Source organism: Bubalus bubalis, chromosome 4, assembly GCF_019923935.1.
Source record: "Bubalus bubalis isolate 160015118507 breed Murrah chromosome 4, NDDB_SH_1, whole genome shotgun sequence".
NCBI lineage: Eukaryota > Metazoa > Chordata > Mammalia > Artiodactyla > Bovidae > Bubalus > Bubalus bubalis.
The window spans coordinates 127,983,161-128,008,488 of record NC_059160.1 but is presented as its reverse complement, the minus strand read 5'-3'; the positions used below and the strand labels follow the sequence as shown (position 1 = coordinate 128,008,488).

The following is a 25,328-nucleotide window of genomic DNA, read 5'->3' as shown; positions in this document are numbered from 1 at the left end:
CGCAGTGAGCATTGGGCCGCATTATCTTTTCTAATTATGGTTTTCTCCTGATATTTGCCCAGGAGTGGGATTGAAAGTACAGCCATACTTGATTATTCCCACTTGGATAAGAAAAATCTTTGAATAAGCAGTGGAATTCCAGGAACATTTGAAGAGTGATAGGAAAGCTGCTTGAGGAATTGTAACACTGGGCAGTCAAGGAGACAGTTTTCCATAAATAAGAAGTAGGCACAAAGAAAGAAGGCCCTGATTATTATCAGAGCCAAGATTATTAAAAATACTCTTGATAAAAATAGATGATAAGTCCTGTACAATATGTGTGCATTCCATCCAGGCAGTATCAATGTGAGTTTTTATAAAACTTGTAGGTAGAAAAAAATACCCAAACCTACTTCACATGCTTATGTCTATGGTACATTTAGGAGTAGCAAAGATATGTTGAGAGTCACTGTTAAGATATTGGTGCCAAATCATAAAAGTTTTACTGAGTAATAAATTAGCATAGCTTTCTTGCCTTAGGAGAACTGACCAATAAAGTTACTTTTAGATCTTACAGTCTTGTCTCCTGTGTTTTCAGAATGTCTGTGCTATTGATTCTCCAGAAGGGAAGGCAGAATAAGGCAAGACTACTGATCTATTTTTTTCATGTAGAATAGTAAATTGATTGAATGGGATATATTCTTCCTCTTCCATTTCTCCTTCTTCTCTCCCTGAAACTAAAGAAGTGGCCAGTAAACAGAATGCATGTTTGGAACAATTATAGAATTCAAGTGACATAATCACTCACTTATATATACAAGACAAAAGGCACAGTGTTATATATATAATAGCAATGAAATAGAAGGAAAACAGTGAGACAGCAGTTCTTCTAAAGACTGAGATCTTTTTCAGGGCTACTGGTTTATATAGATCTATATTTCTCTATTCTAGAGCATTCAGAAACAGCCTGGAAAAGACAAAGAACTTTAGTATGGAATAAAGTGGCATTTCTAATGAGAGGGGGAAAGATGAGTATAATGTATGGTATTGAAACAAGAGACTGTCCCTTTGGAGGAAAATGTCTTTCCCTGTTTTCTTTCCCTTTAAACGGTGTCTTTCACCTTAGTTCTCAGGCGTCTGGCTAGGAAGCCCAGAAACACAGGTGGCACTTGGAGTACATAGTGTTGGCACTCACCCATTCACCATCTTGTACCCCTCCTTGTGAACCAGTCTCCTGTGGCCAGGGATTTATCTTATTTTCAAAGACATCTATAATAGGTCAGACTTGAATGTATGCAAACTCAGGAAACTCCCACACAGCTGCTTGTGCATTCACCTCAGGGTTGAACATTCTAAAACCATGTCTCTTCATTAAGAATCAGCCACTGTGGGTAGGATGTTTACCTGAGCGCTGCCTTCGGTATATGAGCAGCTGGCTTCCTAAGCTGCCTGAGTTGGGTGTGGTAGAGAGCAAGCAAAGGGTCAGAAGCCAGGTTTCCAACAACTAGCAGGGGCATAGCTGCCAGGAAATACAGTGTTGTCTACATCCCGTCAGGAAACCCTTCTGCTCTAAATTATACCTAATTATCAGTCAGCAGCTGAGTCCCAGAAGAGTGCTACAGGGCAGGAAACGAGGCAGGATGGGTTATCCTGAGGGGCAAGTGGTCCTGTGACTACGCTTTATAGTACATTTCCTGGCCAGCTATTCCTTTGACTCAGTTCAGTTCAGTTCAGTCGCTCAGTCGTGTCCGACTTTTTGCGACCCCATGGATTGCAGCATGCCAGGCCTCCTTGTCCATCATCAACTCCCAGAGTTTACTCAGACTCATGCCCACTGAGTCAGTGATGCCATATGCCATCCAACCATCTCATCCTCTGTCATCCCCTTCTCCTGCCTTCAATCTTTCCCAGCATCAGGGTCTTTTCCAACGAGCCAGTTCTTCACATCAGGTGGCTGAAGTATTGGAGTTTCAGCTTCAGCATCAGTCCTTCCAATGAATATTCAGGACTGGTTTCCTTTAGGATGGACTGGTTGGATCTCCTTACTGTCCAAGGATCTCCTTGCTGTTCTAATCCTTTGATTAGGTGACCTCAAATTCTTGGTTGATGCTTCTTTGTGATTATTCAGTTGAATCTAGTATTGGATTATATATACTTGAATAATACCAAAACAGCATATTTAAGCTTTAGAATTATTGGCTCACATTAAGTTCAGAAAGATCTTCAGACATCCAAAGAAAGTGTTCTAGTGATATAGCTTATCTGGTAAACGGAGGCAATGTGACAGCAATTGTGATTTCAAAGGACAGCAAATGCGACAGCAAAAATGATTTATCTTGTAAAGTACATGATTTGAAAGTTACAACTGCAAACAGATAAAATATGAGGAACAGCAAAATGATGGTCATGAATACACTGGCTAAGAAATGTATTTGACATTTATCACATAGAGTCATTCCAAATATTAGAATGAAGAAAACTGTCAATAATATTATCTACAATAATAATATTATTTACACCAACAACAATAATTTCAACAGTGTGCTGTGCTGTGCTATGCTTAGTTGCTCAGTCGTGTCCAGCTCTTTGCAACCCCATGGACTGTAGTCCGCCAGGCTCCTCTGTCCATGGGGATCCTCCAGGCAAGAATACTGGGGTGCGTTGCCATGCCTGCCTCCAGGGGATCTTCCCAACCCAGGGATGGAACCCAGGTCTCCTGTACTGCAGGCGGATTCTTTACCGTCTGAGCCACCAGGGAAGCCTGGTGACAGATAATATAATAATATTATCTACAACAACAATAATAATAATTTCAACAACAATAATCATAGTAACCTTTGCTGCTGCTGCTGCTGCTAAGTCGCTTCAGTCGTGTCCAACTCTGTGCAACCCCATAGACGGCAGCCCACCAGGCTCCCCTGTCTCTGGGATTCTCCAGGCAAGAATTCTGGACTGGGTTGCCATTTCCTCCTCCAATGCATGAAAGTGAAAAGTGAAAGTGAAGTCGCTCAGTTGTGTCCGACTCTTAGCGACCTCATGGACTGCAGCCCACCAGGCTCCTCTGTCCATGGGATTTTCCAGGCAAGAGTACTGGAGTGGGGTGCCATTGCCTTCTCTGCATAGTAACCTTTATTGAGCATCTATACGTCTTTATGAGTGCCTCTCTTTTAGGCACCGAGGAAACAGTAGACGGGAACAAAATCCCTACATTTAGGGAGGGTACATTTTAGACAAAATCTCGGTTGATGCTTTTAACAACTGGAGAAGAAACTCTAGCATCGTTCTTTTTCTTTCAGGTGGCTGCTATCTGATTCTTAGGCATGTTGGGAGGGGAAGGGAGAAAGGTATAAAACAGCGGGGTATCTTTCAGAAATCACATAGAATTCAGAAGAATCTGAGTGAAATAGTAGCTTGTACCCTGGCCACAAAGACCACCCAGAGGGCCACAGTCACTTGCCACAAATCAGCTTCCCCCTCGCCCAGGGAGGCACTGCATTTTGGAAAGACTATCTCCTGGCCCAGAGTCTTCATCCAGCTGAAGGTTGAGTTCACCTGCTCCCGGTATGTTGCCTTGGGGCTTTGTTGACTAAACTGCTCTACCACAGTGACCCATATGAGGCAACATGATGTTTTTAAAAATCTATGGATTGAAAATCCAGAAGATAATGTTATTAAATAAACCCAGATGTTTTTAACTATCTTGTTTCTTTAAGGTTCTTCACAGTTCACAAAAGTGCTTTAAAATGTCTTACCTGTATTCCTCAGATTTCTAGAATCTAGAAACACCCTGTCTCCTCCCCCTTTTTTTTTTTTCAAATTGGCTACCTCGCTTGACTTGTGGGATGTTAGTTCCCCAACCAGGGATTGAACCTGGGCTGCCAGCAGTGATGTGCTGAGTCCTAACCACTGGACCTCCAGGGAACTCCCCACCCTTCTTAATTTATATTTCAGTGATTTATTTCCAACAAAATGTCTGCATTTCCTCCAATATTATTGTGTGTTTTGGATTACTTTTTATGCTTGGATATTGTTATATTTCCAAACAGTGTCTTTTGTTGTTGTGTCAGTTACTCGGTCGTGTCTGACTTTTTGGGACCCCATGGACCATAGCCCGCCAGCCTCCTCTGTCCATGGGATTCTCTAGGCAACAGTACTGGAGTGGGTTGCCATTCCTTTCTCCAGGGGATCTTCCTGACCCAGGCATCAAACCTGAGTGTCTTGCATTGCAGGCAGATTCTTTACCATCTAAGCCACCCGGGGAAGCCCCAAACAGAGTCTATATTTTATCTTCAATAGGATAGCATGCCTGGGCTGCATCCATACTATTAAGTGATACAACTGTCTCAGCACTTTACTCATGGAGTAGTTGCATGAAAAAGGCAAAAGTTGGCCATAAGTCACCTGTTTACAAAGCGAATCCCGTGGAGTCCTTCATGTCCTACGTTGCTCTAACGTCAGCACAAGCTGGGCAGAGAGGAGGGTTTTTGCTTTGAAGTCAAGGCTCCAGGCAAACATCTAAAGGAGTGAGTGCCCTCCCTCCACTCCGGCTGGTGCACTGCAGGCCCTTCCACATGGCACAGTAGAGCTGTTCTCTTTTCTCTGCTGTGACCGCTTGTTTAAAGGCAGTGCTGCCTGGCACCAGAGATTCTACAGACATTTTAGTGAAAGCAGACCTTTCAATTTGTTTGTTTGTTTTTAATCTCAGATGCCTTTGAAATATCTTTGAAATCTCAGGACTTAGAAATGTCTCAGATGCTGGTGAAGAGCAAATTTGGATATCAGATCCCATGCTGTACATACATTCATCTCTTCCCTTCTGCAGCCCAAGTTGTTCCTTTGGATTTTTTTTTAATACTTATTTTTATTTATTTAATTATTTGGCTGCACCAGGAGTTAGTTGTGGCACACAGGATCTTCAATCTTCATTGCAGCATGCAGGATCTAGTTCCCAGAACAGGGATGGAAACTGAGCCCCTGGCCTTGGGAGTGTGGAGTCTTAGCCACTGGACCACCAGGGAAGTCCCGCGCAGCCCAAGTTTTATTTTTGATGAGCTTGTGTTCCAGAGAAACTTAGAATGAGAGCTTCCCTAGAATACTCTTCCATATCTCATGTAAGTCTGTTCATGGAGGGCCCCACTAGGGCCCACCTAAATTCGACAGGTAAATATGGCTTAGCTGAAGGTAGGGCCACACTACATTAATATTCAGTTCTGATCCCAAATACACAACAAGTCTCTGCCTCTCAGACTAGTTTGCATTGTGAACTGGGAAAATGATTATGCATTTTTTTACAAGTTTGATTTCTCGTTGCAAAAAAATAGCAATTTTTAAAATGTATTCTATTGAATATTCTATCTATTCTATTCAATTTATTCTATTGAATTCTATCTAATTTATTCTATTCTATTAAATTAATTTATTTAATTTATTCTATTGGTTGATTTATAACGTGTTGATTTCTTCTGTACAGCAAAGTGAGTCAATTATACATATATATTCTTCTTGATATTCCTTCCCATTATGGTTTATTACAGGATATTGAATGTAATTCCCTATGGTATACAGTAGGACCTTGCTGTTTGTTCATTCTTTGTATAATATTTTGCATCTGCTCACCCCAAACTCCCAATTCATCACTCCCTGCCTTTCCCCTTGGCAACCACAAGCCTGTTCTCTACGTCTGTGAGTCTCTCCCATATCATAGATAAGCTCATTTGTGTCCTATTTTAGATTCCACATATAAGTGATATCATATGGTATTTGTCTTTGTCTGACTTACTTCACTTAGTATAATAATCTCTAGGTTCATCCACATTGTTAAATGGCATTATTTCATTCTCAGTTGAGTAGTATCCCATCTTATTTATCCATTCATAAAATAACACTTTACTAACAGGATGCCACATCAGAATGTACACAGGTATGAAACAGTCTGGTATTCCAGACACAAAAATTAGCATTTGAATGAAATCTCCCAAAGTGCAAAAGACACAACTCTAACAACTATTGACCTATTTTTAAAAGGATCTTCAAACCACCATAATCTCTCACCAGTCTTTTTTTTTTTTTTTAATTGAAGTATAGTCAATTTACAATGTGACCACAGGTCATAGAGAATTCTTTCAGGTGTTATATTCTTCTCTATCATCCTCTGCCTCATTTATTTAAAATAAAAACATACTGAGCAGCTACTGTTTCAGGCACTTGGGAATACAGAAAGTTAAAATGCAGTCCTCACAACTTATTAAACTCAAAGTGTATTTGAGAAGACAAAAAATTACAAAAATAACAATACATACTGGGAGTTACAGGCTTCCCTGGTGGCTCAGATGGTAAAGAATCTGCCTGCAATGCAGGAGACCTGGGTTCAATCCCTGGATCTGGAAGATCCCCTGGAGGAGGGCATGGCAACCCACTCCAGTATTCTTGCCTGGAGAATCCCATGGACAGAGAAGCCTGGTAGCCTACAGTTCATGGGGTTGCAAAGAATCAGACACGACTGAGTGATTATAACACACACACTGGGAGTTACAGTGTTTCCCAGGTGGTACAGTGGCAAAGAATCCACCTGCCACTACAGGAGACACGGGTTTGATCCCTGGATCAGGAAGATCCCCTAGAGAAGGAGATGGCAACCCACTCCAGTGTTTTTGCCTGGAAAATTCCATGAACAGAGAAGCCTGGTGAGTTACAGTCCATGGGGTCGCAATGAGGCAGACATAACTGAGCACACATACATGCATGACTCACCGGGAGTTAACAGACAAAAGGAAGGACCACTGTATTCAATTGTGTTCTGGCTTATCTGTCACATGTACTTGGGGTATTCTTTCCCTCTTAGCAGATAAAAGAGAAAATGCATACTTTCTATCTTAACTTATACTAAACGGGCAAGAGTGTGCCTTTTGTGCATTCACTACAGTCTTCTGCTGACACAGGACAAAGACTAATTGAGACATTGAAGCAGTTGGGTGGGGTAGGCTCCTTCCATCTGTGTGATGTAGCCACACCCTGGCTTAGGGTAAACCTTTATCCTTTGGTGCTGGTCCTTATTTTTTTGTATTTACTTATTATTTAATTTGGCTCTCTTGGGTCTTAATTGCAGTGCAAGGGATCTTTGTGGCATGCGAACTCTCAGTTGTGGCATGTGGAATCTAGTTCCCTGACCAGGGATTGAACCCAGGTCCCCTGCATTGGGAGTATGCAGTCTTAGCTAGTGAACCACCAGAGAAGTCCCATGTCTGGTCCTTATTAAAACAGACTCTCCACCAGCCCCTCTGGAGAATCAGCACAACCTATTATTATAATTATGATGTGCTTTATCAGCACTTTGCTAATTGCTACACAATAGGCCCAAGATAAGATATTTATTTGTCCTACAGAGTTTAACGTCTGCCCTAGTGGCTCAGACGGTAAAGTGTCTGTCTACAATGCGGTAGACCCGGGTTCAATCCCTGGGTTGGGAAGATCCCCTGGAGGAGGACATGGCAATCCACTCCAAGATTATTGCCTGGGAAATCCAATGGACAGAGGAGCCTGGTAGGCTACAGTCCATGGGGTCACAAAGAGTCGGATACGACTAAGCTACTTCACTTTACTTTACAGAGTTTAACCTATGCTTTGAGGTTCTTCAACAAGTGACTAGACATTTTAAGCAACATGGAACATGGCTTAGCTAGAAACAACCAGGTTGAAATAGGGAGCAATTATCTACCTGGCTACAGTTGAAGCAGTCAGTCAGTTCAGTCGCTCAGTTGTGTCCGACTCTTTGCAACCCTGTGGACTACAGCACGCCAGGCTTCCCTGTCCATCACCAACTCCCAGAGCTTGCTCAAATTCATGACCATTGAGTCAGTGACACCGTCCAACCATCTCATCCTATGTCGTCCCCTTCTCCTCCTGCCTTCAATCTTTCCTGGCATCAGGGTCTTTTTCTAAAGAGTCAGCTCTTCACATCAGGTGGCCAAAGTATTGGAGCTTCAGCACCAGTCCTTCCAATGAATATTCAGGACTAATTTTCTCTAGGATGGACTGGTTGGATCTCCTTGTAGTCCAAGAGACTCTCAAGAGTCTTCTCCAACACCACAGTTCAAAAGCATCAATTATTTGGTGCTCAGCTATCTTTATGGTCCAACTCTCACATCCATACATGACTACTGGAAAAACCATAGCTTTGACTAGATGGATCTTTGTTGGCAAAGTAATGTCTCTGCTTTTTAATATGGTGTCTAAATTGGTCATAGCTTTTCTTTCAGGGAGCAAGTGTCTTTTAATTTCATGGCTGCAGTCACCATCTGCAGTGATTTTGAAGCCCAAGAAAATAAAGTCTCTCACTGTTTCCATTCTTTCCCCATCTATTTGCCATGAAGTGATGGGGCCAGATGCCATGATCTTAGTTTTTTGAATGTTGAGTTTTAAACCAGTTTTTTCACTCTCCTCTTTTACTTTCATCAAGAAGCTCTTTACTTCCTCTTCACTTTGTCCCATAAGGGTGGTGTCATCTCTATATCTGAGGTTATTGATATTTCTCCCAGCAATCTTGATTCCAGCTTGTGCTTTATCCAGCCCAGGATTTCACATGATGTACTCTTCATGTAAGTTAAATAAACAGAGCGACAATATACAGGCTTGACATACTCATTTCCCAATTTTGAATCCGTCCATTGTTCCATGTCTGGTTCCAACTGTTGCTTCTTGACCTGCATACAGTTGGAGCAAAGGGATATATTAGTAATCTTCCACCCACCCACCTTCCTAGCATCACCGTCAACATTCCTGAAATGTGGCCTTTACTCTATTTTAAAAAGGATCTTCAAGCCCTGTTATCTCTCTCACCAGTTTTTTTTTAATTGAAGTATAGTTGATTTACAGTGTTGTGTTAATTTCTACTGTATAGCAAAGTGATTCAGTTATACATAGATATGCATTCTTTTTCATATTCTTTTCCATTATGATTTATCACAGAATATTGTATATATTTCCCTGTGCTATATGGTAGGACCTTGTTGTTCATCCATTCTATTTATAATAGGTTGCATCTACTAACGCCAAACTCCCAATTCATCTCTACCTCACCCCCTCTTGGCAACCACAAGTCTGTTCTCTGTGTCTGCCCTCTCACCAGATTTTACATATGTTCTTTCTCCTCCAGGACAAGTACTTCTTAAACTTTAGTGGGCATAGAAGTCATCTGAGGATCTTGTTGAAATGCCAGGTATGACTCAATGAGTTGGGGGCATGGCCCTAGGCTCTGGACTTCTCACATGCTGATGCTGCTGGTCCGTGGGGGAGCATGAGCTTAGAACATCCTGCAGGCCTGTTTCGGTTTCTGGACATATGGATTTTAGAGACTGCTACAAAAAAGCAAAAGTAATAACCATACTAATGACAAAACAATAAACTCTTTCAGGGACCCATCAGCTTCCCAACTTTTTATTGCCGATTAAGGTCAAGAAAGGCCATTAAACATATGTCAGGCTCTAATTGCCATATCATAAAGAAAGGTTATTTGAATTCCAAAAAGTAGGAAGGGCATAGTTTCAGAATAGAGGACAATCTTTTGAATTGAATAAAGTTGACTTTGTGGAAAAACTCACTATATTGGTCTCATTTTAAAAATTTTATCCTAGACTAGGGCTTCTCAGGTGGCGCTAGTGGTAAAGAGCTCACTTACCAATGCAGGAGATTTAAGAGACTCAGATTCGATCCCTGGGTTGGAAAGATCCCCTGGAGAAGGAAATGGCAACCCATTCCAATATTCTTGCCTGCAGAGTCCCATGGGCAGTTGGAGGCTACAGTCCATATAGGGTTGCTCAGAGTCAGACATGACTGAAGCGACTTAGCATGCACACAGGAGCACTAAAATCAGTTAGAGAAAATTGGCCTGCCTGAAGTCAACTGAGGCTTTTAAGTCTCAAGTCTAGAGTCAGATTTTCTGGGAAGTCTTTTCTGATCCCAGGGATGGGGTTGGATGTCCCTCCACAGTGCCCCCGGGATCCCTGGGGATCCTTAGGATAAAAATTTAGTAGCACTTCATTATTTTTATGGCTGAGTAATATTCCATTGTGTGTGTGTGTGTATGTACACACACACATCTATATATACACGTATCTTCCTTATCCATTCATCTATCAATAGACATTTAGATTGCTTCCATATCATGCTATGAATATTGGCATGCATGTATCTTTTCAAATTATAGTTTTCACCAGATGTATGTCCAGGAGTGGGATTGTTGGATAATATCGTAACTCTATTTTTGTTTTTTAAGGAACTTCCATATTGTTCTCCATAGTGGAATGTCTTTCATCTATCTCTGCATCTCAAAGCCTCAGACATCACAAGTACACCGAAAAGACTCAGTAATTGAATGATGACCTGAAATAATGCCTCAGTGTTAATTACAGTCCCACTAGTGAATTCTGTTTGTGGTGATAGGTAGAATTAGGGATATTTTTTGATGGTCAAAACTAATGGCATGTATGAGATTACTGAAAGAATGTAAATTCAGAATCTTCTTAGGTAGCACAGGGTTCTTTTGAGTAGGCAGTGAAACACATATAAATCTTTACCTGTTCCTCACGTTGAACATGACTGGTCCAACTTTTGAATTGGTCAAGTAATATTCGTTCTGTGAACTTGCTGATACCTTGAACTCTTCCTTTGTTTTTTCTGGTCTTCTGAATGAGCTACCACGAGGGTTCTTGTGAATTTTTAATCTGCGCTGATTCCCTGGGCTCTTGACGTTTGAATAGAAATGGATAGCAAACATGGATTTCTTATGATAACATTTCATAAGTTCTAGGGTTGCCATAACGAAATACTGAAACCTAGGTGTCTTAAACAACAGAAATTTATTTTCTCATCATTCTTGTGGATAGAAGTTCCAGATCAAGGTTCGAGCAGATTTCGTTTTCGTGAGACCTCTCTTCCTGGTTTGCAGATGGCCATAGTTCCACTATGTTCTCACACAGCCTTTCCTGTATGCCTGTGTGGAAAATTCTGGTGACTCTTCCCCTTCTCATAAGTATACTAGTTCCACTGGATGAGGGCTCCACCCTTATGACCTACTTTAACCTTAATTACCTCCTTTAAGGTTCTGTCTCCACACTGAGTCACATATGTGTTAAGGCTCCAACCTATGAATTTGGTACAGGGAGTGGGAATCAATGGTATTTGTGATATGAGGGAGACTTAAGTATGGGCAGAGTCCCCTCTTGTTGAGGCTTAATGGCAGTGTTGAGGTAAATTTCATTGAGATGATGAAATGTGAGCAAAGAAAGGAAGGAGATAAGGGAGTTATCTATGTGGCTCTCTGGAGAAAAAGCATTTCAAGCAGAGGGAACAGCCACTGCCAAGACCTTAGGACAGGAATGTATCTAGAGTGGTTGGTAAATAGTAAAGAGGCCAGTGTGCCTGCAGGATGGCAGAGTAGGAAGAGATGAAGTTATGGGGATCCAGTTGGTGCAGAATTCTGCAAGCCATTGTAAGGACTTTGGTTTTACCCGAGTGAAATGGGGAGCCACTACAGGGTTTTGTGCAGAAATGTGACATGGTCCGATTTACATATGCATGTAGCCACAAAACGATTATTTTAACATATTTTGGTGACTTGGCTGTGAAATTATGCACATATACATTAACTGCATCTTTTAAAACCTTGATTTTAGAATCTCCCTTTAGAAACTAATTTTAGAGTCAAATTATCTGGAGAACTGCCCACTTATGAAGTTTTCCAGCATGTGATAAATGCACAAGTAGGGCTTCCTTCTAGATATCTGTCACTTGTCTTTATTCTTCCTTCTATTGCATGTGCTTGATTACACATTATTTTGTGTGTTCATCTGAAATATTTTAAATAAGTTTTATCTAATATGTATATTTAACATCTATGTTCTAAGATACTCTTATACAGAATTAATACTATGGTTAAAATACTTTAAAACTCAGATATAAAGAGAAAAGAACAGTCACAAAAGACATTACTTTGTGCCTTTTACAAGAAAATAATACTTTGAGGGCCAATTGTGTACCATTGTCATATAAAGTCTGTTTTGTTCTCTTTGCCTTTAACAAAATCATGACTGTCTATTATTTCCCATTTGAGAAACAGAAACTAGCTTGTTACTTAACACTTCTGATCTCTTTTGGCCATTAAAGAAAAAAAAAAGGGGTGTTTTTGAGATCAGTGTGTGAAAGTTGGTGTATAAATAAGAGTAGGTTCAAACAGTGAAGTAGGTCATTTGGCTTCCTCTTCCTCTGAATTCAGGGAAATTCCCCAAAGTATCTTAGGCACTTAGCACACAGTACCAACACAAGTAGGTGTCACTATATATTTGTTAAGTAAATAGCATTTCTTTCACTAACTTGCTGGAGATTTCATGCATTGCCCATCCCTGGAGTAGTCCAGTTTTAAAAGATTGTGGGAGGAGGTGGGTGAATTGTCAATGGTTGAACTTTAGAAGTCAGTGAGAAGATTGTAAAGTCTGGGATTTCCCCAAGAGCCCCTTCAAACCACATCACTGGGCACCTATTTACTTGGTTAGTCACTGGATCAGATGGAAGTTGCATTTGGTATACAGCCTTGGGATATAATATCCTGAATTATTTCTAGATTCCCATGTAAAGTGGTTGATTCTAAACCAGCTCATTTCAATTAGTAAACCATTGCTTATACAGTTGACCTTTGAACAACGGGTTTGAAAGGGCACCAGTCCACTTACATGCAAAAGTTGTTCACTAAATCTGTAATACAGTACTACACCATCTGAAGTTGGTTGAATCCATAGATGGAGTAATGATTATAAAGCTATAGGCAGGATTTTTAACTAGTAGCAGGCCAGTGCCCCTAATAGCTTTCCTCTTGTTCAAGGGTCAGCTGTACCTTGTATTAGGTAGGACTTGAACCCTAGACTTTGAAGCCTCAAAGCTCAGGTTCTTTTCCAGTGTCTTAGACATTCCACCGCAAGGCCAGCCGCAGTGACTAGGTGGTGATGCCAAACTACGGCATCAGTAGCCTGTCAGCCATATGCTGGACCTGACAGTCAGTGATAAAGCTAAAATATCCTTGTATTTAACCTATGGTTCCCACCCTCTGGAGGCACTGCTATTCTAAGACACACAACTTTGACAGTGCACACTGCCTGTGTGTGAAGAGGGTTAAACATACACCTTTGCACTTAATTCTAAAGTAGCTTCGTAAACCTCTTTACGTTTTTGTAATAAGCCTACAGTAACCTTTGCAAAATGTTTCTTTTTTCCAGGCCCCGGAGGAAGGGCAGAGTTCCTCGTGGGTAACCCTTTCTCTCTCTCCCAACCCCTTCTCATATTTCTTCTCCCATCCTCCGGACCCAGAGAAGGGGCACAGTATGATTATCTATGTTGAACGGAGGGAGAGGACGCTACGCATGGACTTGGTGCTTTTCAAACGGAGCAGGCTCTCCCAAGGGTGTGACGCAACCCGCCTCGCAAAGCCCTGAAAGAGCGAGGACGCGGGACCAGCCACCCCGCCGCGAGGAGAAAGCCCGGGCCCCGGCCCCACCCCGAGAGCTCGGCCCGCCTTCTTCTCTTCCTCATTGGCTCCAGCCTCCACGCGTTACGCCTGCGACGCTGGCGCTGCCTTACCGGCGAGGGGCGGGGCTCGGGACGCGTGAGGCGGGCAAGTGCGCAAGCGCAGGAGCGAGTCTGGGGCCGGACGGGGGGAGGGAGGGGGTGGTGTACCCGGTTTCCTGGGTTACCTGAGGGGGCGGGGGGTAGGGAATTTGTGGTGGCGGTGGCGGCGGCGTCAGCGGCGTCGACTCGGGATTCTCCCGGTGAGGAGGAACGCGCGTCATTGGCGGCCAGAGAGCAGGTAAAGGCGGCCGCCGGGCCCGGGCATGCCGGCCGCTGTTGGGGGTCCCGGATCCTATCGGTGGCCTGGAGGGAAGGCGGTTGGGGGTGGCAGTCAGCCTCGGCTGGGGGTCGCGGTGGCAGGGCTGAGGGCGCGGGGGACTCGGCCTCGACGCGCCGGCCCGAGGCTTCTTTCCGGCTCTGGGGCTCCGGGACGTCTCCCCGCCGCGCCCGGGCAGCCTTTGACAGCACCTGAGCCGCGGGCGCGAGCTCTGCCCGGCTTCTCTGGACCTTTGCGGCGGCCAGCGGCCACTAACTTTATTTCCCGGCGCTCAGAGGGCGGAGGTCAGGCAGGCTGGCGGCGACTTGCTGCGGTCTTGATTGCATTTGTTATCCTGTGTCCCGGCACAACTTGCACCCGGGCCGGGCCCACACCGGCAGGTTGACGGCTGGAGTTGACAGTTTCGGCGCCACCACCCTGCGGGTCGCGCTGTAAGATCTTGCCCCGCGGGTGTTCGCCCACCTGTCATCTCTGCGCCTCAGCCCTCTGCCTTTTTTTCCCTGCCTGTAAAGCCCTATGCCCGGGCGAGAGACTCTTTAGAGGATCCTCTGAGACATCTGCCGTCTGTCCCGGGCATCATTGGCGTCTTGTCTGAGGTGCGGGTTGGCCTCTGGTGGGATTATAACTGTGTAATTTTCTGTATGGGAAATAACCCAGGGAGACCCCAGCACCACAGTGTGGAAGCCAGTTGTTTACTTGGTGGCGGAGGGGGTAAGCTTTAGAGGCTTTAAAAAACGCTTCCTAGCTCTGGGTCTTACTGGGTTAAACAAAACAAAACAACCATACACACCCAGCGATAGCACTTGGTAGTTGATGAGGTTGTTTTAAGCAGATACAACATTTTAAGAGAGTTGAATCTCGTGTTTAATACTTTGGTGTTGAATTCAGACCAGAATGTTTCCTTGAATATTGAATTCAGCTTGCACTTTCCTTGGGATTTGTTTAGCAGATTGCACAAACTTGAATTGGTCTTTTCTTCCTGATGATCCTTGGCTATTCTTCTCTGTTACTTTAAACTTCCACACCCAGGAACCTTATGCTAATAAAGATGTTGACTTTGTGCTTTCATCTTATAAATGTAGTTAATTAATATGGGGGATCTGTTTTAAAGAGCTTTGCAAGTAGCCAGCAACATTTTTTTTTTTCTGACAGCTCTTTGTTGTCATCCACGTTGTTACTACAAAGGTTGGAAAATTTGGAGAATGAGGGAGCATAGGGAGGAAATGAGTTACTATATAATTTAATTTACATTAAAGTGAATTTGTAAGCTATAAGATTATATGTGAATATAGTAAATATTTTTGAGTACCTACTGTGTACCAGTTTTCTAAACAGATAAATATCCTCTCCAGCAGGGAGTTTGCATTAGTAGGGGATCGCAGATAATAAAATATGTTCTTTGTCTGATGGTGTTAAGTACTATAGAGAAAAAGCATGGATGAGGTAGAGACTTGCAGTTTTATTTTGTTTTACCAAAGTATAGTTGATTTACAATGTTGTGCTAATTTCTGCTGTACAGCAAAGTGATTCAGTTTTATACACACACATGCACATACATTCTTTTTTTTAAATACCTTTTCCATAGGATACTGAATATAGTTCTCTGTGCTGTACATTAGTACCTCGTTGATTATCTGTTCCATATACTAGCTTACATCTGCTAACCCCAACCTCCCACTCTGTCGCCTCCCCTTTGACAACCACAGATCTGTTCTCTAAGAGACTTGCAGCTTTAACTAGAGATAGCCAAGGAAGACTTCCTAGAGAAGATGACATTTGAGCCCAAGACTACAGGGAAGTGAAAGGGCAATCCCTGCACCTCTCTGAGGGAAGAGTGTTCAAGCAGAAAGAAAGGCACTTGCAGAATGCTTAGAGGCAGGAGTGTCCTGGGCGCATTTGAGGGCAGCAGAGGCTGATTTGGCTGTGGTGGAGTGAGCAAAGGAAAAGCAGTGGAAATGCAGGAGAGAGGTAAGTGGGAATGGGGAATCAGATTGTGCAAGGGCTTGTAGGCCTTTGAAGGACTTGGGCTTCCACTCTGAGGGGGAAGGGGGCTCATCCTTTTGAATAGGGAAGGCATATAATCAGACTTGGCTTTTAAAAGGATCACTGTCGTGGCTGGATGGAGAATAGATTTTATCTGGGGTGGGTTTGGTGTTGGGCAGAAGCGGTGATGTCAATTCCAGGACCTTTTCCATAATCCAGGCCAGAGAGGTTGTACTTTGGACCATAGTGGAATTGGTAGAGTGGTTGATTTCTCAATAAATTGAGGGTAAGGTCAACAGGAGACTTAAAGGACACCAGAATTTCTGTCCTGAGCAAGTAGATAGATGGAGTAGACATATATTGAGGTGAGGTTCATGAGAGGAGCAACTTGGTTGAGAGAAGGTTAGGAGTTGGTTAGAAAATAATGAAATTAGACTCCAAGTGGAGATTAGTAGTAGTAGACCCAGTGACTTTGTATTGAAGACACTTCTATGTTATCTTGACTATAATAGGGACTTAATATTTTCAACCATGAACTGCCAACTTTTTTCATACTCATTTTCTTTCTAGACTTTTGGACCAACCTGATCATCTTTTTCATCAAATGTAGCTTTGTTTTTACTTGCATGCACTTAAAGCATCTGTTTCAGTTGTAGAGAAAGCCATATAATCCAGAATTTCAGAATACATTTTTCATTTGTTGTTGTATCTAACTTGAACACCTTCATCTGATTAACCTTTTTCTGAATTGTGTTTGGATACTTCAGGAATCTTGTTATCAAATGTGGCTTCACTTGGCCATTTGTGAATTACAATGGAAATGACCTGTATTTTTAATACTTTACTAGTAGTCAGTAATATACTGACTAATATATATATACTAATATATACTAATTCTTCTGTTTCATTAAAGATGGCTTGACATAAATGGGCCATCACATATTCAGTGGAGATTTTCTTCATCAAATTATGCAGTATTTGGAGCAATAGAATTTGATCTGTACAACTTGTATGAAAAATATATTATGGTCTTAAAATTTAAGGTCTACCCCTTAACAGTTTCAGAACTCCAGTAGTACACTAATATTTTTAAAAGGATTTTAAATCAAAACACATGAAAGTATATAAAAACATGTTAGATAAGTATGTTACATAAGTATCTAAAAATCAGTTTAGTTCAGTCACTCAGTTGTGTCTGACTCGTTTGACCCCATGGACTGTAGCACGCCAGGCCTCCCTGTCCATCACTAACTCCTGGAGTTTACCCAAACTCGTCTCCATTGAGTTGGTGATGCCATCCAACCATCTCAATCTCTGCCGTCCCCTTCTCCCCCTGCCTTCAAGCTTTCCCAGCATTAGGGTCTTTTCCAGTGAGTCAGCTCTTTGCATCAGGTGGCCAAAGGATTGGAGTTTAAGCTTCAACATCAGTTCCTTCCAATGAACACTCAGGACTGATCTCCTTTAGGATGGACTGGTTGGATCTCCTTGCGGTCCAAGGAACTCTCAAGAGCCTTCAACACCACAGTTCAAAAGCATCAATTCTTCGGTGCTCAGCTTTCTTTATAGTCCAACTCTCACGTCCATACATAAATAGCTATAAACTGATCTTAGAGTTTATCATTCTCTTTGCTATTGCTTCTCACCAGTGTTTATCCTGTGCCTCTTAATTCTCCTGGCTTTGTTTTACAGTAATTGAGACATTGGGAAATTTTGAATGCTATCCAAGTCTAACTTCTGGGAAGACAAAAAAAAAAAAAAACAAAAAAAAAAAACACAAAGAAAAATCTTATCTAATAATATGAAAGGGCAATGTTTAAAAGGTGTAATCATCTTAATTAGCCAAGAAAGAAATCAAACAGTTTTCCAAAAGGCTAGTCATTATTCCATTCAAATGTGATTCTTTGAAGTCGAAACTCAAGACAGATCAGGAAATTAAAGAACTTTTAGCCACTTTAGATAAGTGGAAGAAATAGATGAATAATAAGGTAGAGTAAGTACCACACATATTCTCTACAACTACTGCCACTCGTCTATAAAAAGTAAAGAGAATAGAAGATTTTTGCCAGAAACCCGAAGAGTTGCACATTTTAAATCAAAAAATGTGTGAGGCGGTGAAGCCTGGAAACTATACGTTAAACATCTTGGCACTGACTGATTTCTATAAAAATTGTAGACCAGATTGCCAAACAGATGCTTTGTGATTTGTGATTAGAAAATAAAGTACTGATTACTAAGATGCAGAATAGGTTTTTAAAGAATACATCATATTATGCTAACCTCATGCTCATTTTGCCAAAGATATAATAATATTAAATAATCTTTATGAGTACCTCACTACAGAATGCATTCCCATTTAGCATCTCATTTAACCTTCACACCATCCCTGTTAAGTACTATCAGGGGAGGAGGGGCTCAACAGTAGGGATCCTGGGGAGACACAAAAGGGACACATATGGGAGATTTGGGGCTTCCCTGGTGGCTCAGATGGTAAAGAAACTGCCTGCAGTGCAGGAAACACAGCTTTGATCCCTGGGTTGGTAAGATTCCCTGGAGAAGGGAATGGCAACCCTCTCCAGTATCCTTGCCTGAAGAATTCCATGGACAGAGGAGCCTGGTGAGTGTACACTCTGTGGAGTTACAAAGAGTCGGACATGACTGAGTAACACTTTCACTTTCATGGGAGTTTTTAGCAAGGACTTGTTTAGATACAAGGTAGGGGAAAAAGAGGGAGGAATCAAAGAGGGCGTTAAGGATTCTGGATTAGGTGAATGGTGGTGCTGCTGCTGCTAAGTCGCTCCAGTCGTGTCCGACGCTGTGCGACCCCATAAACGGCAGCCCACCAGGCTCCGCCGTCCCTGGGATTCTCCAGGCAAGAACACTGGTGTGGGTTGCCATTTCCTTATCCAATGCATGAAAGTGAAAGTGAAGTCCCTCAGTCGTGTCCGACTCTTAGCGACCCCATGGACTGCAGCCTACCAGGCTCCTCCATCCATGGGGTTTTCCAGGTAAGAGCACTGGAGTGGGGTACCAATGGTGATGCTAGTAATCGATATTCTAAAAAGACAGAGAGGAGTAGATAGGGAGATCAGTTAACATCAGTTTGGTGAAGTAGCTGTTTTGTTTCTTGAAACTGAATCTGGAATGAGTCACGTATAATTTAAAATTTTAACATATATAGGTCTGGAGCTCAGGAGAGAAGTCTGAACCAAGAAAAAAAAGTTTTCATTCATTCAGTAAATATATTCTTTCAAATACTTTTGGTAAAGCAGGGAGGACAGTGGGTGGAGATTTGAGCAGGGAGATGTGATTAGGGAAGGTTTGTTTTTCTTTAAACATGGAAGAAAAAGGATACTTTAGTGGACTGAAGGAAAGGGGCTATTAAAAAGGAGAGAAAATTGAAGTCACAAGAGAAAGAAGATAATAGACATAATCTCAGAGGCAGTGGAAGGATTGGGAACAAGAGTACAGGTGCACAGGTGAAAGGGTTATCCTGAAGAAAAGTAGTGATGCATATTCCTTTTGAAAAAGGAAAAGGATATAAGGAGTAGACACAGAGACAAATGAGTAGCCAGGATAGTTTCATTTGTTTCTGTGGAGCAAGGTTATCTGCTGAGATTGAAAAGGAAGAGCATGGATTGGGGTATTTTTGTGGGGAAAGGACAAGTTACCATTGTGATTGGAAAGTGGCCTTGACCAAGGACAAGTGACCTAATCGCTGATAGTGTTTAACGCCCCTGCAATCACAAACATAGAAAGAGGCTGTCCATGCTGAAGCTGTTTTCTCCAGCAGTTCCTGTAACAGAGCAGAAGGCAAATAGGCTGAACCTGGATGGGGATTGGAAGGGAAGGTATGATGGAGAACTTGGGTAGAGGGTGGTGTGAAGTCAAGGGATTACCGGTGGTGATGAGGTTGTTAACTGATGGGCTGAACTTTTAAGTATCCTGCTTGATTAAGGAAGAAAGTGAAGCCATGACAGGGCTGACAAATGTGGAGAATGAAGAGGATGAAGAATCCCAATGAGTAAGCTGTAGGATTAGTGGAAGTAAAGGAGTATGAGAGATGGAAAAATGTGATGTGAGAGTCCTAAATTTAAGATTCTGGTGCTGGAACAATAGCAGGTGAAATAAGAGCCAAAGTATGACCGATGATGGTGGGTAAAGATTAATAGCACTAATTACAATAGTAATACTAATACAAGCAACTGTTTATTGTGTGCTTTGTGCTAGTCACCATACTAAATGCTTCTTATGGATTAATTATGAGCTTCTCATAATAAACCTGTGAGCATTATTATTATTTAATACTAAATCGAACTTATTTTTTACCACCATCCTGTGAAGCACAGGAGCTCCATTTTACAAATGAAGAAACGGGGGCTCAGTGAGATTAAGTAATTTTCCCCAAGGCACACAGCTTGGAGGTACCTGAGTCTTTCTAGCCCCAGAACCCTTATTTATGCCCAACTCCTAAATCATGCTGGCCTTCTGCCAAGTAGGGGTCATTGAAGAAAAGGAAGTCAAAGTACTCTAAATCCTAGTGTGTTGGCATTAAATTTTCTCATGGGTAGTGAAGCCCTGGAATAACAGATCTTGTGTGGAGAGGAAGACAGAAATTGTATGACAAAGTTCTCAATAAATGAATGACTCAAAGGTCAGTCAGTGACAACTCTAACTATAGTTATAGCCTTAAAATGGGATGGAGTGGGATAATAATGTCCAAATCACCTTTGGAAACCAGAATAGTACTGACTTGTCTTCCTGGCCTGGGATCTGGGTGTCCATAGTGATTTATTAAGAGAAGGAGATGAAGTGATCCTCTTGTGTGGAAGTAGAGGATATAGGAAAGTTTCTTAGCAACAGAACTAGGGATTCTAATGGTAGGGAGTAAAGAATTCAGAGTTGAGCCAGGAGGACTCATCTAGTTGTGCATTAAAAATCAGAAAGGATGGTGGCAGGTAGGCTGATTATATATCGACTAAACTGATGTTATTTTGAAAATGAAAAGACATTAATAATTACTGTGGGACAACAAGCATAAAGTAGGACTGTCCTGGACAAATCGAGCTATTTAGTCATATCAGTCATTGGTAACCTGATGACATACCACCCTGGAAAGGGGTTGTAGATGTTGGGAAATGAATTGAGCCTTGAATTAGAGGCACGTGAATGGAGCTTACTAACCTAAGATTATTCTCTAACCCCACAACACTGCCCTGAAATGTTCTGGGTATGTCTTGTTCTATAAGGGTCTGGAAATTTGAAGGAAGTTATGAATTAATCTCTAGAAGAAATTTTGGAAGCCATTATTATATAGATGACACCTGAAACCTTGGATGGATGAGATTGTCAAAGAACACAAAGGGAAGTGAGGCAGAGGGGAGAATGCAGAGGCTCACCGATGTGAAGGAGCTGGTGAAGAAGCGTCCAGGCAAGGAGACAGAAGGAGAGGTCAGAGGGGCAGGAGGAAAACCAAAAGAGATTTGGCATCTTCCATGTCACGAGATGGAGCAGGACATGACAACCCATTCCAGTATTCTTACCTGGAGAATCCCATAGACAGACTGTAGGCTGTACAGGCTACAGACTGAAGCCTGGCCAGCTATAGTCCATGGGGTCACAAAGAATCAGACATGACTAAAGCAACTTAGCATGAACACACACATGTCAAGAGGCAAGAGAGATTTAAGAATGGGTAATTAATAATCTCATATGCCTCATTGAAAAGACCCTGATGCTGGGAAAGACTGAAGGCAGGAGGAAAGGGGGATGACAGAGGATGAGATGGTTGGATGGCATTACCAACTCAATGGACATGAGTTTGAGCAAGCTCTGGGAGTTGGTGATGGACAGGGAGGCCTGGCGTGCTGCAGTCCATGAGGTTGCAAAGAGTCAGACACGACTGAGTGACTGAACTGACTGACTGACTGATGCCTCATGTTCCTCAGAGAGGTCAAACGAGATAAGGATATCCGTTGGATTGAGTCTGGCAGTTAGAAGTTTATTGTTGGTCTTGACTTGAATAGTTTCAGTAGAGTGGTATGTGCAAAAGCCAAGCTGCTGTGCACATAGTATGTGTGTGTGGCAGGGGGCAGGGGGGAGGAGGTGAAAAGACTACTTCCAGTGCAGATTACCCTTGAGTAATCTTGAAAGAGGAAGGTGTCAACAGAATTTTTTTCTTTCTTTCTTTTTAAACATAGACAGAGAAAAAGCCAATGGAGATGAAGGGTTAAAAACTGAGAAGGAAATGGAAGTGCTAGCAGTGCCTCCTAATAACGTCTAGTCAGTAATTTTGTAGTTATCAGAAGACTGAAAGTGAGAGAAAGAAATATTTTAGATCAAGGAAGACAAACTTCATAATAACCATAATTTGTCAGAAACTGAAATGGGTGGAGAGTGTTTATAGAAAGGAGGGAATTCCTAATTTGGATGAAATATTGGAAAGTGACATCTAGGTTGTGGATTAACTCTAAGTTTCTGGTTTTTTCCTCCTCTACTTGTAATCCTGTGTTTTTGTGGAATAATAGAACCATGTTCCATCTCCAAGGTTGTTATTAGAATGGATTTGCTATTTTCTATGGATTTGTTCTTATAATTCGCACTTACTAGCTTTTTTAAAAGTTAACTGTGTTTGTACATTGGAAATATTTTCTGGTTAAGTATATTTGTTTTCTATTGTGGTTACATTTGATTCTTGGCTGAATTCACTGGTTTTGGTAATTTCTATTTAACAAAAGTGAATTCACATCTATATACATGTTTTCTGTTATGAACGTGTAAAGAGCAATAATAGTATGTTAATTTTTTTCTTCCCTCTTTAAATTTGTTCTGATCAAAATGTAATTTGCTGCAGTGGAATTCTTATTAGTTTTGTAGTTCACTTGTCTTGGTTCCTTAGGTTGAAGAGTAATAGTCATGAAGTGAAGTGAAGTCACTCAGTCGTGTCTGACTCTTTGGGACCCCATGGACTGTAGCCTACCAGGCTCCTCCATCCATGGGATTTTCCAGGCAAGAGTACTGGAGTGGGTTGCCATTTCCTTCTCCAGGGGAACTTCCTGACCCAGGGATCGAACCCGGGTCTCCCGCATTGTAGGCAGACGCTTTACTGTCTGAGCTACCAGGGAAGCCCTAATTGCATAAATATTTTTTCAACAACATAATTATTATACAAAGTTTAGATGAGTGTAAAATTAAAACAATGGTGAGAATGGGTTCCTCAATTATTATAACTATGTACTTTATTTGAAAGGCAAGGAGAACATTAATCAGTTCATAAAATGCATTCATTGTTACGTCTTCTGAATATTCGTTCATTGAAGTGCAAAAATCAGTGTATCCTGGCCAATGGTAAAAGGAAATTTTGCTGGTGTGACTTGTAGGGCAGCTGTTTATATTTGTCAGCTCACTCTTACACTACTTTTTTATATTTACTTATCTGAACCTTTAATACACTATGACTTTTCTTTTAGTCTATTAAAGATTAAAATCCTTTGCCATTTTCTGGATTTCCTATTAACGATGATTCCAAAGACAATAATGCTGATAACTGTTCTTGCTTTTCTCTGTTAGCTTTATTTAAAAATTTTGGAGTCTATTTCTAAAATCATACATTCCATATTACTGAAATGTATTTATTTTCTCTACATCTTATTTTTTTTTAATAGAATCTCTGGTTTTGACAAAACCTAATGATGCGCAATTTAAAGAAACATTTAGAATGTGTAATTTTAACCTTAATCTTGATGCTTACAGTTACTATATGACTATTCAGTTCAGTTCAGTTGCTCAGTCGTGTCCAATTCTTTGCGACCCTATGAATTGCAGCATGCCAGGCCTCCCTGTCCATCACCAACTCCCGGAGTTCACCCAAACTCATGTCCATCGAGTCAGTGATGCCATCTAGCCATCCCATCCTCTGTCATCCCCTTCTCCTCCTGCCCCCAATCCCTCCGAGCATCAGAGTCTTTTCGAATGAATTAGCTCTTCGCATGAGATAGCCAAAGTATTGGAGTTTCAGCTTTAGCATCAGTCCTTCCAAAGAACACCCAGGACCGATCTCCTTTAGAATGGACTGGTTGGATCTCCTTGCAGTCCAAGGGACTCTCAAGAGTCTTCTCTAACACCACAGTTCACAAGCATTACAATATTACTATTTTCTGACTATTGTACTGTTAACGAAAGTCCATAGCCTAAAAAATACTTAGAGATCATCTACTTGTGTCTTTGTTTGAATATGTATAAGAAGAATGGGGATCAGAAAAGCACTTTGCCTGAGATCCTAAAGAATTTGACGCAAAACAGAAAACTGAAAGTGTTTTGACTTTTAGTCTAGTATTCTTTCTCCTATACCACCAAATTCTTGAATATTTGAATACACTTAAAAAATGTAATCTCATAGCCAAAAGATGCCTTATACAACACGGAAGACAATGGTGTTTGGTTTCTAGTATGTAGTTCATGTGTAACTTTAACCCTTTTTCTTTGCCCATGTCTACATGCAGATCACAGTGATAGAAACTAGATTGTAATGATACCAGTGTGGTTGAAAAACAATATAAAGTGTAGGTTGATTCTGAAATGCATTATCTCAGAATCTGTTTTACTTCTGTTCTTGATCACTCCCAGTCTCTGTGCCCTTCTCTCCTACTATCTGTCCATCCTCATGAATGGTTAGAGAACAGCAGATGAAGCAACCAGATCTCAGTTTGGTCTTACTGTTGTTTGTCTTGCTGTGAACTGTTCTGTAATAGTAAACACATTTGTCTATAATTGCCTCAGCTGAATTTTTTTCTTTAGAAGGGAAGCTAATTTTCATTGTGTCTGTAAGAATTACAGAGGAATGAGGAAACTAGAACAATCTACATTTGCAAGAAGTCTTTCAAGCTTGTCAATACCTGTGTTCAGTATTTTTGAAACTTATTTTGCAGGCCCTTTACCTCATACAATATATATGTTAAAAACTGTTCATCATTATGATGTTACTCTATAAATTATTTTTTACTGTTTGTGTTTCACATTTAGCATAAGGCTCCAGGATTTTTTGTGTGTGTGTTTCTTTAGGAGGTATGGAAAACCACCATGTCTACTGTTGATTTTAAAGAACTTTGAAACTGTAAACTCCGAATCATACTCTTTAACATAGGAAGAATAAACATCTACGCTTTTATTGCTGAAGTTTTTTGTTTCTAATCTAAAAAATATTAGTAAAGGTTTTTAGGTGTTTCTGTAGCACTTTCCTTAATACATTAAGTTACTTGTGTGGTATGGAGAAAGGCTCTTGTAAATGTGCCTGTTTATTTCTCAGTGCTTTAGGTGTTGAATATTTCATAAAGGAATTTGAGTAACAAAATGTTTACTGTCAAAGTTAGTATTAAATGAATTGGTTTCTATTTATTGACCTCTTACTATTTGACTTATTTTTAAACAAATAAGACCTGATTTCCCTTCATAAAATATAATCTAGCTTTGAAAGAAACAGTGT

General features: G+C 41.3%; 1 protein-coding gene across 7 annotated transcripts in view; it reads left to right on the top strand.

Annotated features, from left to right (window-relative positions):
• Positions 1-13,684: 13,684 nt before the first annotated feature.
• The window catches only part of LYST (lysosomal trafficking regulator), a 175,453-nt gene continuing 163,809 nt past the window's right edge, over positions 13,685-25,328 (top strand). For 3 of the 7 annotated variants that reach the window (XM_044942047.1, XM_044942046.1, XM_025284538.2), the window contains exon 1: positions 13,686-13,828. The gene's annotated coding sequence lies outside the window, so the exon portion shown is untranslated. Of the gene's footprint in view, positions 13,829-14,501; positions 15,836-25,328 lie in introns of those variants that run through there. The other 4 variants (XM_044942045.1, XM_044942048.1, XM_025284539.2 and 1 more) reach the window with 4 other exon arrangements.